We start from the raw sequence: 11,883 nt of genomic DNA, 5'->3' as shown, positions 1-11,883 counted from the left end.
AACTATAAAAGGAAACCTGAATATTAACCTTTATAGTAGGTTTCCTGAGGACACTTGCATGAAAAGTTGTTTGACTTTGTGTTGACTAAAATAGAAATTTAACTGTGAATACCGTTGTGTAACAAGCATGTGGTGTAGATTTTGATCCTTCTATGTACAACCTGTACACAAGATTGTTTTATTGCTGCTGCCAAGCAAACAGATTGGAATTCAACAGTCACAGCATAAAGCAGGTTTGATAGAGAGACAAAAGATCCCGAGGCCGAGGATCAGCAGCACTAATGGGATTAGACCTGCCATGCACGCACCAAACACCTGCCTGTAAGCTCCGAATTTCACTCACAGTGAAAATAATTCCATAAAACATCATAAAACCAGAGTAACGAAATGAAAACTAATGAATATTTCAGTTGCAGTCTTCTCCCAGTGCTGAGGCGACGTCTCCTTTCTATCTTCCACCCCTAAGGGGCAGCAGAGACCTGCATTAACTCGAGGCAGCTCATCTCTGAGCAAAGCCTGCCAAGTGGGACCCTCTCGTTTCCATGACCAAGAATACAACGGAAAAGAACAAAGGACCAAAGTTCAACACAGACACCCACTAAAAATCAAAGTACGCATGTACTACTTACCTCAGTAAGACCCATTGTTTTCAGATATATATTCTGTCTGTTTTGTCTTGAGCTGATTAGTTGACACTACAAAAATTGAGGTTTAACAGGAAAAGCAAGAAAGGTAAGTTATAAGAGAAGACAAATCCTCTTTCTCCATCATACACACTGACACACGCAGGCTTCACTCGGAGAGCTCATTTTCCTTCTTTCAGCAAACAGGTTGATATGGTGAGACAGCACTGCTGGGTGGGCTCCTCTGCAGGACTGGAGGGCCCTCGGTTCAAGGCTATCAGGTGAAGTGTCTGTGTGAAGTCTGCCACAAAAAAAAAAAAAAAGAATTAAAAAATGAAATGAAGCAAAAGTTTGTTGATAAGTGAAAAAGGCAGCTGGGGCGGTTCTCTGGGTCAGGCTGTGGGATGCGACAAAGATTAATAAAGAGAGCAGGTCTGCGAAGGGAGAGGGTGACGGTGAGGTTAGCTGGAGGGCCAGACAGCGCTAGATGAAAGTGGGAACTCTCTCCCACAGCTGTCAGCAGTTTTTAATGTGAACTTTGTTATTGATTGGCAGTGTTGGCCAGGTTCTACCACCAAACTTTTAGTTTAGTTTGGCGGCATCTAGTTTCTCAGATGTTGGATGGATTGTGTGGTATGAAGAGTCCAGTATCAGGTTTGTCATCTTGAGAACGTATTTATGCTGAAAGTGAAGTGTAAAATCTATTGTAACATCATGCTTTATTTTTATTTATTGAACAATGTGTTGTGTTTATTTGTGGATGAAAGAATTGCACAGTTTCATAAAAATGGGAATTTACTGTAATATAAGACTTCTAGGCTCCAAATGGGCTTCAAAGAGCAAGCATGAGTGTTCACTGTTTTCTTTTTTCCACTGAAAGTGTGTGAAATTGGCATCTATATTTATCTCAGATACAAGTGAGGTTCCATGTAGAATACAGTAATCTTTAGCCTTTACACAGCACTGTAATTGAATCAAGCCATGATCTTTCATCCCTGTAGTTATTTTAAGACATGAATGACACAACAAAAATTGAAATGCACCCCTCCCCTTTTCCATTTCAACAAAAGGTCAGAAATTCAATCACCACTGCTGCTATTGCTATAATAATATATGTATGGGAAACAGCCACAGTTACTGACCGCCAAATTCTTTGGCTGCCTGTGGTCATTTTGTCTTGCCTAAGAACAGAGGCGTTTCTCACTGAAGTTATTCATTAATCCCAGCAGGCTGAGAGTACGAGCGTACAACACCAACTGATTCTTTCATTCTTAACGCTGCCTGTAATGGGCTTTTGTTCATTTAAATATCCTTGTTAGCAGTGGATGTGTGGGTTCTGAGACATTACTCCTACTTAAACGTTTCTTTCTTTTAATTCTTTTTATTGTTTTCATTATTTCTTTCTGAATTATTATGAAACAGAGAGACACATGACCGTTAATAGATATAAAATGTTTCAAAGCATGATGTTTAATGACTTCATGAGTCAAAAAATGGCTTTAATTTGAATATTATCTCCAGTACTCCCACAAAAATTTGATATTTAAGATATCCTGTTGATATAAATATGAAAGGAAACTTTTATCTCATGACTAAATATTTACAGGGAGTGCTGTAACAGTGACAATTCCCCTTTTTTAAAATCTTGGGCTGTAGTTCATTGTTTCTGCACCTGAAAAAGCAAAAATACACAAATTACGTCTCTCAAGGTTTGCTTCTCAAACACTGACACAGTTTTACTTTCATTAACTCGCTCAACGTCATCTTTTGATGTTGCTAACTGTATCAGCAACATTGTTTCATGTGAAAGAATGCAATATGAGAAAGAGTTAGTTATTCAGAGAAATGCGAGAGAAGAAGGAGTGGCAAAATGTCACCAGTATGACAGAGTACACAAGCGTTGCAGAGGAAATGTGGATTGGGGACAATGAGGTGAAAGAGGTAAATGGAGGAAGTGGAGTTCAGTTGAAATAAGCAGCCTCATTAATGCACCGTCACAGCTTTCATTTGCCCCCAAGAACAAGGTCAACAAATATAAACTAGAAAGAAAGAAATGAAAAAAAGAGAGAAAATTACAACAAAACAACCAAAAGACAGTCAAGAGATTAGACAAACTGAACAACTGAACTGGTGGGTTTCAGAATGCGACTTACAGGGAATTAACCTGTATAAGTGAATGTGTGAACTTAAGTGCAGCTTGTGAGAGAAAATAACTGAATTATCTCCTCAGTAACTGTCCATGCGCAGTATGTTTCACTCACATGACACAATTATATGAAAAAAAAAGCCAGTTTCTGTATTTTAAGGTCAAACTGTGCCCGTTTTAATACTTTCGTACGATGTTAGGAAATAAGTTTGAAAATACTCTATAGCCAGAGATTACAAACGCAAAAAACAAAAACATCTTATAAGTATATTTCTTGTAAAATGCCCCTTTTTGCTTTTGTAAAAAAATTTAAAAACTGTCTTTGTTTTGTATTGGCGGCATCTCTTGCAAATAGACTGTTTTCTTGTTGTGAAGAAGAGACAAATGTTCCCTATTGTGATATTTTTTGCCAGTGTGCTTGCTGTTCCTTGCATCAGGCATTTTTAAACCCTTGCATCTATTACCTTTCACCGGGTAAATACCTAATGCTGGAAACATTTGTCAATGTATGCAGCTGGCTGAACAGAATAGATTATTAGGAAGTGAGGGGAAAAACACACAGCTTCTCCCAAACTGCACAAGGCTTGAAATACAAAATGTGTTTCTTTACCTCAGACACAGAGAAGCTTGGGAGACAGCAGCACACTGGCCATTTGCAGGCGTAAATCGCAATTCATATTCGCTAACAAGAATATTAAACGTTTAATTATCTAAACAAATTCAGACCTGCGGTGTGTTAGTCAGGACAAATTAATTATTTACAGGTTTTAAAGAGCAGGTAGGAAGCACACAGTAATTACAGAACACGGACAATAAACAACAAAGAGTAAACACTTCTTGAACTGTAGCTATTGGAGCAGAGGTTGCGTTGTGTCTGTTTTTGTGTGTACGTGCATTTGCGTTCAAAAAGGTGCAAATGGTGAGTTGTTGTGTGAGGAATTTATGTGGTTTGTATTGTGGTGTTTACATCAAGCCTCATTAGAGATTTATAGCTGACGCAGTGCAGCTCATTCATTCAGAGTGCTGGGGTCAACACAGTGGAAAAGCAGAAGCATGAAACACTCCTTGTAAATTACTGAAGGAGCATGCAAAAAAATACAACTTACTACATATCAAATGAGATGAAAAAGAAAAAAATTGTGCTAGAACACGCAATGAGTTGGTTTTTTGGGGGCTAATTGAAAAAAAATTCTGGACAATTAATAAATCTACCCTATCAGCAACGTTTTACGTAAAGAAGGCAGAAAAAGCAAGAGAGTAAATATTACTAAAACAACACTATTTATAAGCTAAAGAAGCCAATTATTCATTTTCAGCACAATAGCAGATAAGCTGAAAGTAGATTCTGCCTAAATTCAAAGCAACTGAGGCTTGGAGCTGTTAAAAAATGAAGGATAAAGTAAAATATGTTTTCTTCTGCATGCTGCTTGACAACATGAGCAGCACATGAGGCGGTGAAATCCTTTTTTTTTTTTGGGTGAGACATTTTAAAGCATCTAAAATATTCACAATGGCTCAGCCCCTGGCGATGGTTCTCTGTAGTAGCACAACTAAGAAAAAGAGCTCGGCAGTAGTAAAGGAAAGCTAAAAAACATCAATAGTATACTGGCCTCCTGTTGGGTCCTGTGGCCAGTGCTGTGCAAACAGCAGAAAGTTGCGGCGTGTGAAGGGTAATGGGACATCCAACGCCAGGGGACAGCAGGCGGCAGAGTCACACACCGCTGCCGAAAGAAAGATGAAGTAATCTCAGGAAACAAGTAGACACACTCCACTTCGAATTTCGCCCCAAACAAGATTAAAGTGACATTATTCTATGAGAGTGTGGCAAGAGTATTAATCTTACACATAGAGGCAGAGGCTAGACAAACACAGGCTGGCTGCAACAGTATGGGAGCACATTCTTTATTTTGTCAGTGTGTTGTGGGCTTCAGAAGTAGCCGTGAGAGCAGCATCATCTCATTTTATAATGCACTGATAGGGCCATTACCTCCTTTTGAGTATTTTGATTGCACTCCTTGTGTATAAATGTTATGTAATGAAGCTTTAGTGTGTTGAATTTACTAATGCTACATATCAAATTTAGCACTCCAGTTGACAAAGGGCAGTTTTTAGAAAGAGCTGATTTTCCCTACAAACGCTGGTGCATGATAGGTCCATTTTGTTGCACAGAAATACATGGACCTGCCTCAGGCCATGAAGATATAAACTGCAGTTCCAGGTGTGTGAAGTGAAGGCGGTTTGCATGTTGTTGATGCTGTTGCCGCTTTAGCTTTTAAATTTAGGTGACATAGCACTAAATGAATAAATGCACAGAGTAAAAAAGATTGTGTGTATTTTGTACATTGTATATGTGTATATAATGGCCGTATGTGTAAATATACATGTATATATATGGTGGATCCAATCAAAAGTCATTCAGTGTTCATATAAATATTTGTTTTGCAAGTAATTGTTTAATTTGTCCATCTGAAACTAAGTATGTGTGTGTTTCCATTCATATAAATATATGTTGTATCAGTTCAGTAGTTAGAAATACAAGAACCCAGAAGCAAAGAATCCCCACCCATACTATTTAGGAATTCATCAGTTCCAAATCTACTAAATGAGCGTTACATTGAGGTTTTGTTTAGAACCTGTTGCATAAATAAGTCAGTCCCTAAAACCCCACTGAGAAAGACAAGGCTTTAATGAGTGGGGTTTAAGCCCCTCCACCCCTCCACTCCTCCACCCTCAGCTTGGTCTCCTAATGAGCCATCATCATGCAAAACTGCCAGCTTGATACACATTAATTGGATTTTCACTTTTTCACCAATTAATTGACCAGCATTGTCATGTTGGCCAGCCTCCGAGGGCTTCTAAGAAAATGGGGAAGCTTCCCCTTTTTACTCTCACTGACTCTAATAGCCACTGACTGGAGAGGGGAAACATTTTTCTTTTCTTTTCTTCTTTACTACCGAGATCAGCTATCTCATTATAGGCTTATGACATTTGCTGGAGCCAATCCCTTTGTGGAGAGAAAACAGTTTGTGTGCTGCTCAGTTGAAGCCTTTACAGTTTGTTAACCTGCCTCTGCCAGTGCCAGGGCCCCTGGGGGAAAAGCCTGATGTGCAGTGAGTGACTTAGATTCCTTGCGCCCTAGAGGACAGACCACAGGGTGAGGGAGAGCAATCCCACGCCACCTTGTTCAACAAGCACCAAAACAAGGAATGAATGCAGCCATGGCATTTCACAATGGTTATTTGATATGTTGACACATCAGTGGTGTTTCGAATTCTGCCAGGGGGATTTTTGTTCACATGAATCCTTGCAGTTCAAATCCACTCAGGAGAAGTGCAGGAGGACTAATATTTCAGTCACCCTGTTGGATTTCATCTTAAAAACAAAAAACAAAAAAAAAACAAACCAGCAAGGTCAAATGGGACCTTTAGTTAATCATCTACCCAAAACTTATATTTTCTGGGCCGATTCTAGTTACGTTTTTGAGTTTGTGAGCTGACTTAGGTTGTTTAAATATTAACAGCATCTTAATGCAGTCGGGCCCCACAGTGATGGGAAGGATTGCGGAAAGAAACAGCATTGCAATGGCATTTGTCATTTATTGCAATAATAAGGAAAACTTTAAAAAGGGAATTCTGTCTATTTTGATTATACATTTTTTCTGTGCAGATGTTCATGCAATACATTTTGATCCATTTCCCCCAAACCAAACCGACTAACCAATCGAAATGGCAGATTTGTGAACAAACTCAGACCCTGTTATTGATTGGATCAAAGCGCTGCCATGAAGTAGAGATCCTGAGGCTGACCATAGTTTGCCCATACTATTGCTCATTATGCCTGCATCGCTTTGCTCCACTGAATGGTGAGCAGGTTCGGGTCAGGATGATGTGAACCATTGATTGTTGCATTTTGTTGATGCATCACTTATAGAAACATCAGTTATGCTGTAATTGCAATTGCAAACATTACATGGTTAATTTGCCACAAAAGGAGAAAGATCCTCCATCGTGAGGAAAAAAACTTAAAGAAACACAATTTTTGATAGAAAAGGGCTCACAATAAAACAATAACACAGACACCTTTGTCAAAAAAAAAGATTTAAAAATCGAATTTCATGCACCCACAGAGAGAAATAGTGGAAATAATTCATTTGTTATATTGGAGATAATACACAGTGTGTATTATTGCGTCTGAAACACTAGATGGTAACTTTTTGCATCGGTGGCTTTTAGAGAACAGTGAGTGTTATTGATCCCTTATTTCATTTTGACAATTATTTAATGTAATAGTTGTCTAAATGGATGCAGTTTGATGTTTAAGCCATTCATTCAACCAGTGTACAGAAACAACAGCTACAGCAGCTCTCTGGGGTCAATGAAAAGACACTCTGTCAGCTACTCTTTTTAAAGGCAATGTTGTTCCAGTAGCTGAAAATAGACCATTCCCCTCAATCAATATCCTTCCAGTCAGGGAAGGTTGAAGGTTAGAGGTCAAACCTTTATGAAACCTGTGATTGGATAATCAAGGGCAATAGTCTTAATTAATCGATTGGCTGTTCAGGAGGGAGGAGTGGCTTATAATGTATAATGTGTTGGTTTCCATAACCATGAAGGATTCCATTATTTATGTAAGAGTGTCCATTATGCCACATTGGGGAGAAAAAATAGGCGTTTTTTATGCCATCAACATTTAATCAAGCAGAACTTCATTAATCCCCATAATTAATTGAGCAGGCTTTGCTATGTTCCTTTTGCTACCTTTCCTTTCTGGTCGGACGGACATGTTTCACCATTATTGTTGTCCCATCCCTCCAAGGGTTGTGAGTTAATCTGCATGACCCAGCACCTGTCACATACTAATAAACACAGAACTAATTGACTTTGTTGTCCCACTTATCAGCTGCCTCACCAGTCAAGGCAACCTCTGAGATTTTTGTTTGTTTACAGCAGGACGACCAGGTGTGTCTCGTCAACCAAGAAAGATATAGTTTATTATATTGGTGCTAATGGGTCAATATAGAAGAGAATAATGCAGAAATTAGTGTAAATAACGCTGGCCTTTTTCAGAGGACAGACTAAAAACAAACACGCTGAAAACGATGAGACGGTTCAGATGTTGGTTCCTGTAAATCACATTGCATTAAATGGGTTAATAGATGGTGGTTTTTAGGCCTTGCACTTTATAGCTAGTTAGTTATGTTGTTTATTGTGTCATGCATAGTCAAGTGCCCAGTCCACAGAGACTTGTAAGACCGTGGCAGTGGAGAACATTTTGTCAGATATAATATCATATTAAAAACAAAGAGAAATCTCAACTAATAAAATCAAACCAGAAAGCAAGCTCCTTTTTTTTTTTTTTTTTGTCATTTTCCACCCAGAGGAGCCCATCACAAATGAAGCCTTTGTTACTTTTCTTGGCTTTGTCACTCTTTAACACAAATCAATATACTCATCACTGCTCATCAGTGGTTTAATATGTTCACCCAAAATCCCAATATCACAATGGAACAGCAAAGAAAAAAATATGCATTTTAGAAATATCTCTTTCTCCTCTTTCTTCTTGTAACCTTCTCAGATTTATCATGTGACCCTTTATTCGATCCTGACCCACAGGTTGGTTATCACCAGAATACTGTCAAACAAAAGTCAGTCACATTTGGTATAATTGGATGGCCACAATTAGGTGCAGTATCATCAAAGCATGATGTACGAGGTAGCATTTAAGCAGAACAATTAAAATTGCAAGAAAATCTGCTGCACAATACCGCTAAATACAAATAATTAAAGAACACTAAAGTGCAAACGAGGACAAAACGCTGCAAAAGCACATTTTGTGAGAGTCCTGTCTTTACTACTTGAGGTCTTCAGTACAGTCAAAAGTAATAAAAGTCATTTAGCTGTAGAGACAGCGGCCTCTTCCATCAGAGGCCAGAATCCCCTCGCAACAAAATAACGATGGCTGAAGTGTCCTACTTACCCAGCAACACTGCAGCAACAGAATGTGCCAGCTATATACAGAGCTACCACACGTCACACTGTGTTCCTGCTATACACTGCTCTCTCTCTCTCTCTCTCTCTCTCTCTCTTTCTCTGTTGTTGTCGCTTCCCTTTACACACTTACATACACACACGCACACAATGGCCGTTCAAAGTTTTTCCAGGGTATTTCTCGGTTAATTAACAGATTAGTGGTGTGGGGCAGCTCTGAAGTTCAGGGGTCAAGACTAAACCCTCTAACTTGGAGGATAATCAGTGGCAGGTGGGTCCACACTTCTCCTGTTGCCCCTCACAAACCCCTCCCCTCTTGACTTGACTTGTGGCAAAAAAAAAAAAAAAGAAAGCCTCCTCTGGCATAGGGCTAGCACTGCTCTTGACTCTAGCCACTGTTAATGCACCTGAAAGAGGGAGATGGTGCGACAGGGGGTGTGAGGAGGGGATGGAACGATATTTGAAAGAACAGGGGAAGAGGCCTGCACTGTTCTGGAAATGTGCCATCCTTTCATACACACTGCCAGGACCCATATTTACAAAACTGACCAGTGGGAATCTCTGAACACAGTCTGACTGAATGGAAAGTGGACTATAGGACCATAGGGCCCGGGGCCATTGCTATAAAATAGAAATACAAAAAGAGAGACAAGTGCAAAGAGAATGAGGGCTTGAGTCTCTTTTTCGCTCCCTCCCTCCCTCTTTTTTTTTTTTTTTTACCCTGTCTCCATTCACTCCTCCCATATTCCATTCCAGGTTCTGCTTGGTGGAGAACTCCATTGTGAGGCTGTGAATGGGAGACTTTGGGAGTGTCTCTCCTTCTGTTAATTAGGACTGGCCAGCGTTTCCGCTCCCCTGTGAGCCCCTCCATTATTATTTCTTCACATTCTTTTGCAAAAGTTAACCCCATTCCTTCGTTCTTACTTCAAAGGCCTCTGACAAAGATGAAGTCTGAGGAAAAAAAAAAGGGCAAAAATTGAAGATTTAATTCCAGAGCATTTGAAAGCTATTACATCTAAAAGCAAATCCATTTACTGCAAATGGTAACAGCAAAAAAAATAGACTAATTGCCTATTTTGATGAAAAAACACACAAGGATAACACTGTAAACACTCAAAAATGCTGTTAAATTTCTAAAAACTCTTTATTAAAGTGGCTTTTAATTGAATATAGCGTTAAAACGCACAGTGATGACCACAGAGTTCAGACAGCTTTACACATGTGCATTATTGAAGTAGATGATACACACACACTTATTGAAGTACCAACTTAAAATATACCTCCCCTGCATCTGTGGTGAACATCAGCTAGCAAAGAAGTCCTGGGGTGCATTCTACCGCTGCCCAGCAGGCATCCATTTGGTGGAAAAAAATCACTTTGCCTCATTAGCTATACACACTCTTAGTTTGTCACAATGCCTTTGCTTGAGTCCTGCTAACAGAGCCCCCCCCTCCTCCTTCTCTTTCTCTAGGTGGAGACTTCAGGGGCCAGAGGCACAGTTTCGGTGAGTGAGGCCTTTTCTTCTGCCCCTCTCCTAGCTGGTTTAAGGGTTGTAATTATCTTTTGCTGGGGGAGGCTGTAAATTGGATTAAAGTGGAGGGTCTCGGCTGAGTGGATCACCCCCCCTACCTCAGCCCTCCACTTCCCCCGCCATCTCACCACTTGGTGGGCCACACGCTGATAAAGTGCGGAAAACCGGATTTGGATTCAGCCTCAGCATTCATGGCTTCCTGCCGGAAAAAATGAAATTTTCCAACAGAAGGGGCCAGTATGCCTGTGGTATCTGTCCGTGTGGTGTGTTTCATCTGGCCTCACTCTTCCAGAAACACCATTACCTACGTTATCAGTGTGAACCGACTCAGCCTGACTGGACTGGGAAGCCCGGCCAGCTACTATCTATATAGTTTCTGACCATCTCTGTATTGTAGCTCTCTTCAGCGGCAGTGGACACCTGAATTATAGTGTGTTTAATTTAACCGGTAGTTATTTATACAGGATTTGTTATGAGATATGTGGCATTTTTATTGATAGAACTCATCATAACCCTTAAGACACTGAAAAATTGTAAGTTTGATGCTTACGATTATGCTTATTTTATACCATGAAACAATATATCTAAGAAGGATTATATAGAAAGTTAAGATCAAAATTTGGGGGTCAAAGTAAGAAAAAAAAGGAGATAGAGAAAGGATGGCTTTTTCGCTCTGAAGTCGTTTTCCTGGTGATTGTAAAATTTTAATCCTGTCGAGGAATGTCTCCAGGTCTTTACGGATTGCTGGGATACTGGTGCGTGAAATGGCAAGTCTACCTTTCCAAATGATGTGAACCCTGTTTTCACTGAAATCGCAAAAGCTTTTACAACTCATGGCAGGTGCAGCATTTGCATTGAATGGACTTGTCTATTCAGATTGGTGCCCATGACTATATCCAAATGCTACTTGGTTAGAGAGGCTTTGCCTGAACTTGTTTTGTAACCTCTGCTAAATTCATGTACATGGGGTGGTCACAACAACACCTTTAAAATGCACTAAAGTGAGTAACCTCAATGTAAGGAAAAAAAAAACAACTCTGTGGGGCCTGTTCTTGCTCTCCGCTCTTGTAGCTTAAATTAAATGCATTTTCACACAGGTTTGTCTTCAGATTCAAAAAGGTTGCCTTTATTTTATGGTACTATTTTGGGCAGCACCCCCACTCCACCCCTCCACCCCCCATTTGAAAGTCATTGTTTATCAAGTAAGTACAGTTTTGGAGTTTTTCTACTTCAGTATCTTTATGTGATCTTTATATTGGAATATTGCAACACTCTGCTCAACTTTCCTCATCTTGCAGGTACTATATGGTTTTCTTTTTAGATTAAGACTTACATACTAACATATAACGGCATGTATCATATTGTTTAGTTAGATGAACTACCTAGCATTGCTGTATTTAGCGCATTTGGCATGAGTTCTATGACAACCAGCTGTAAAATTAAAATGCTACTTACCAGTTAATGCATCAGTGTTAATAATGCTGCAGTATAGCATCCTGAAAGTTCTGCATAATAACACTTTTCCTTTTAATATTTTAAGTACACTTTGTTGCTGGTTCTTAGGTTCCTCCTACGGCCTTGTGTCACTGCTACCTT

General features: G+C 39.6%; 1 long non-coding RNA gene across 1 annotated transcript; it reads left to right on the top strand.

The window, feature by feature from the left end:
- Positions 1-599: 599 nt before the first annotated feature.
- LOC129350807 (uncharacterized) lies at positions 600-10,463 on the top strand. Its single transcript, XR_008604327.1, has 3 exons — positions 600-732; positions 824-904; positions 10,228-10,463. It is a non-coding gene; the product is annotated as an uncharacterized LOC129350807 (long non-coding RNA).
- The last annotated feature ends 1,420 nt before the right edge of the window (positions 10,464-11,883 follow it).

Source organism: Amphiprion ocellaris, chromosome 16 (assembly GCF_022539595.1).
Source record: "Amphiprion ocellaris isolate individual 3 ecotype Okinawa chromosome 16, ASM2253959v1, whole genome shotgun sequence".
In the NCBI taxonomy this organism is placed as follows: Eukaryota; Metazoa; Chordata; class Actinopteri; family Pomacentridae; genus Amphiprion; species Amphiprion ocellaris.
The sequence above is the reverse complement of the archived record's forward strand: the minus strand, read 5'-3'. Positions and strand labels throughout refer to the sequence as shown.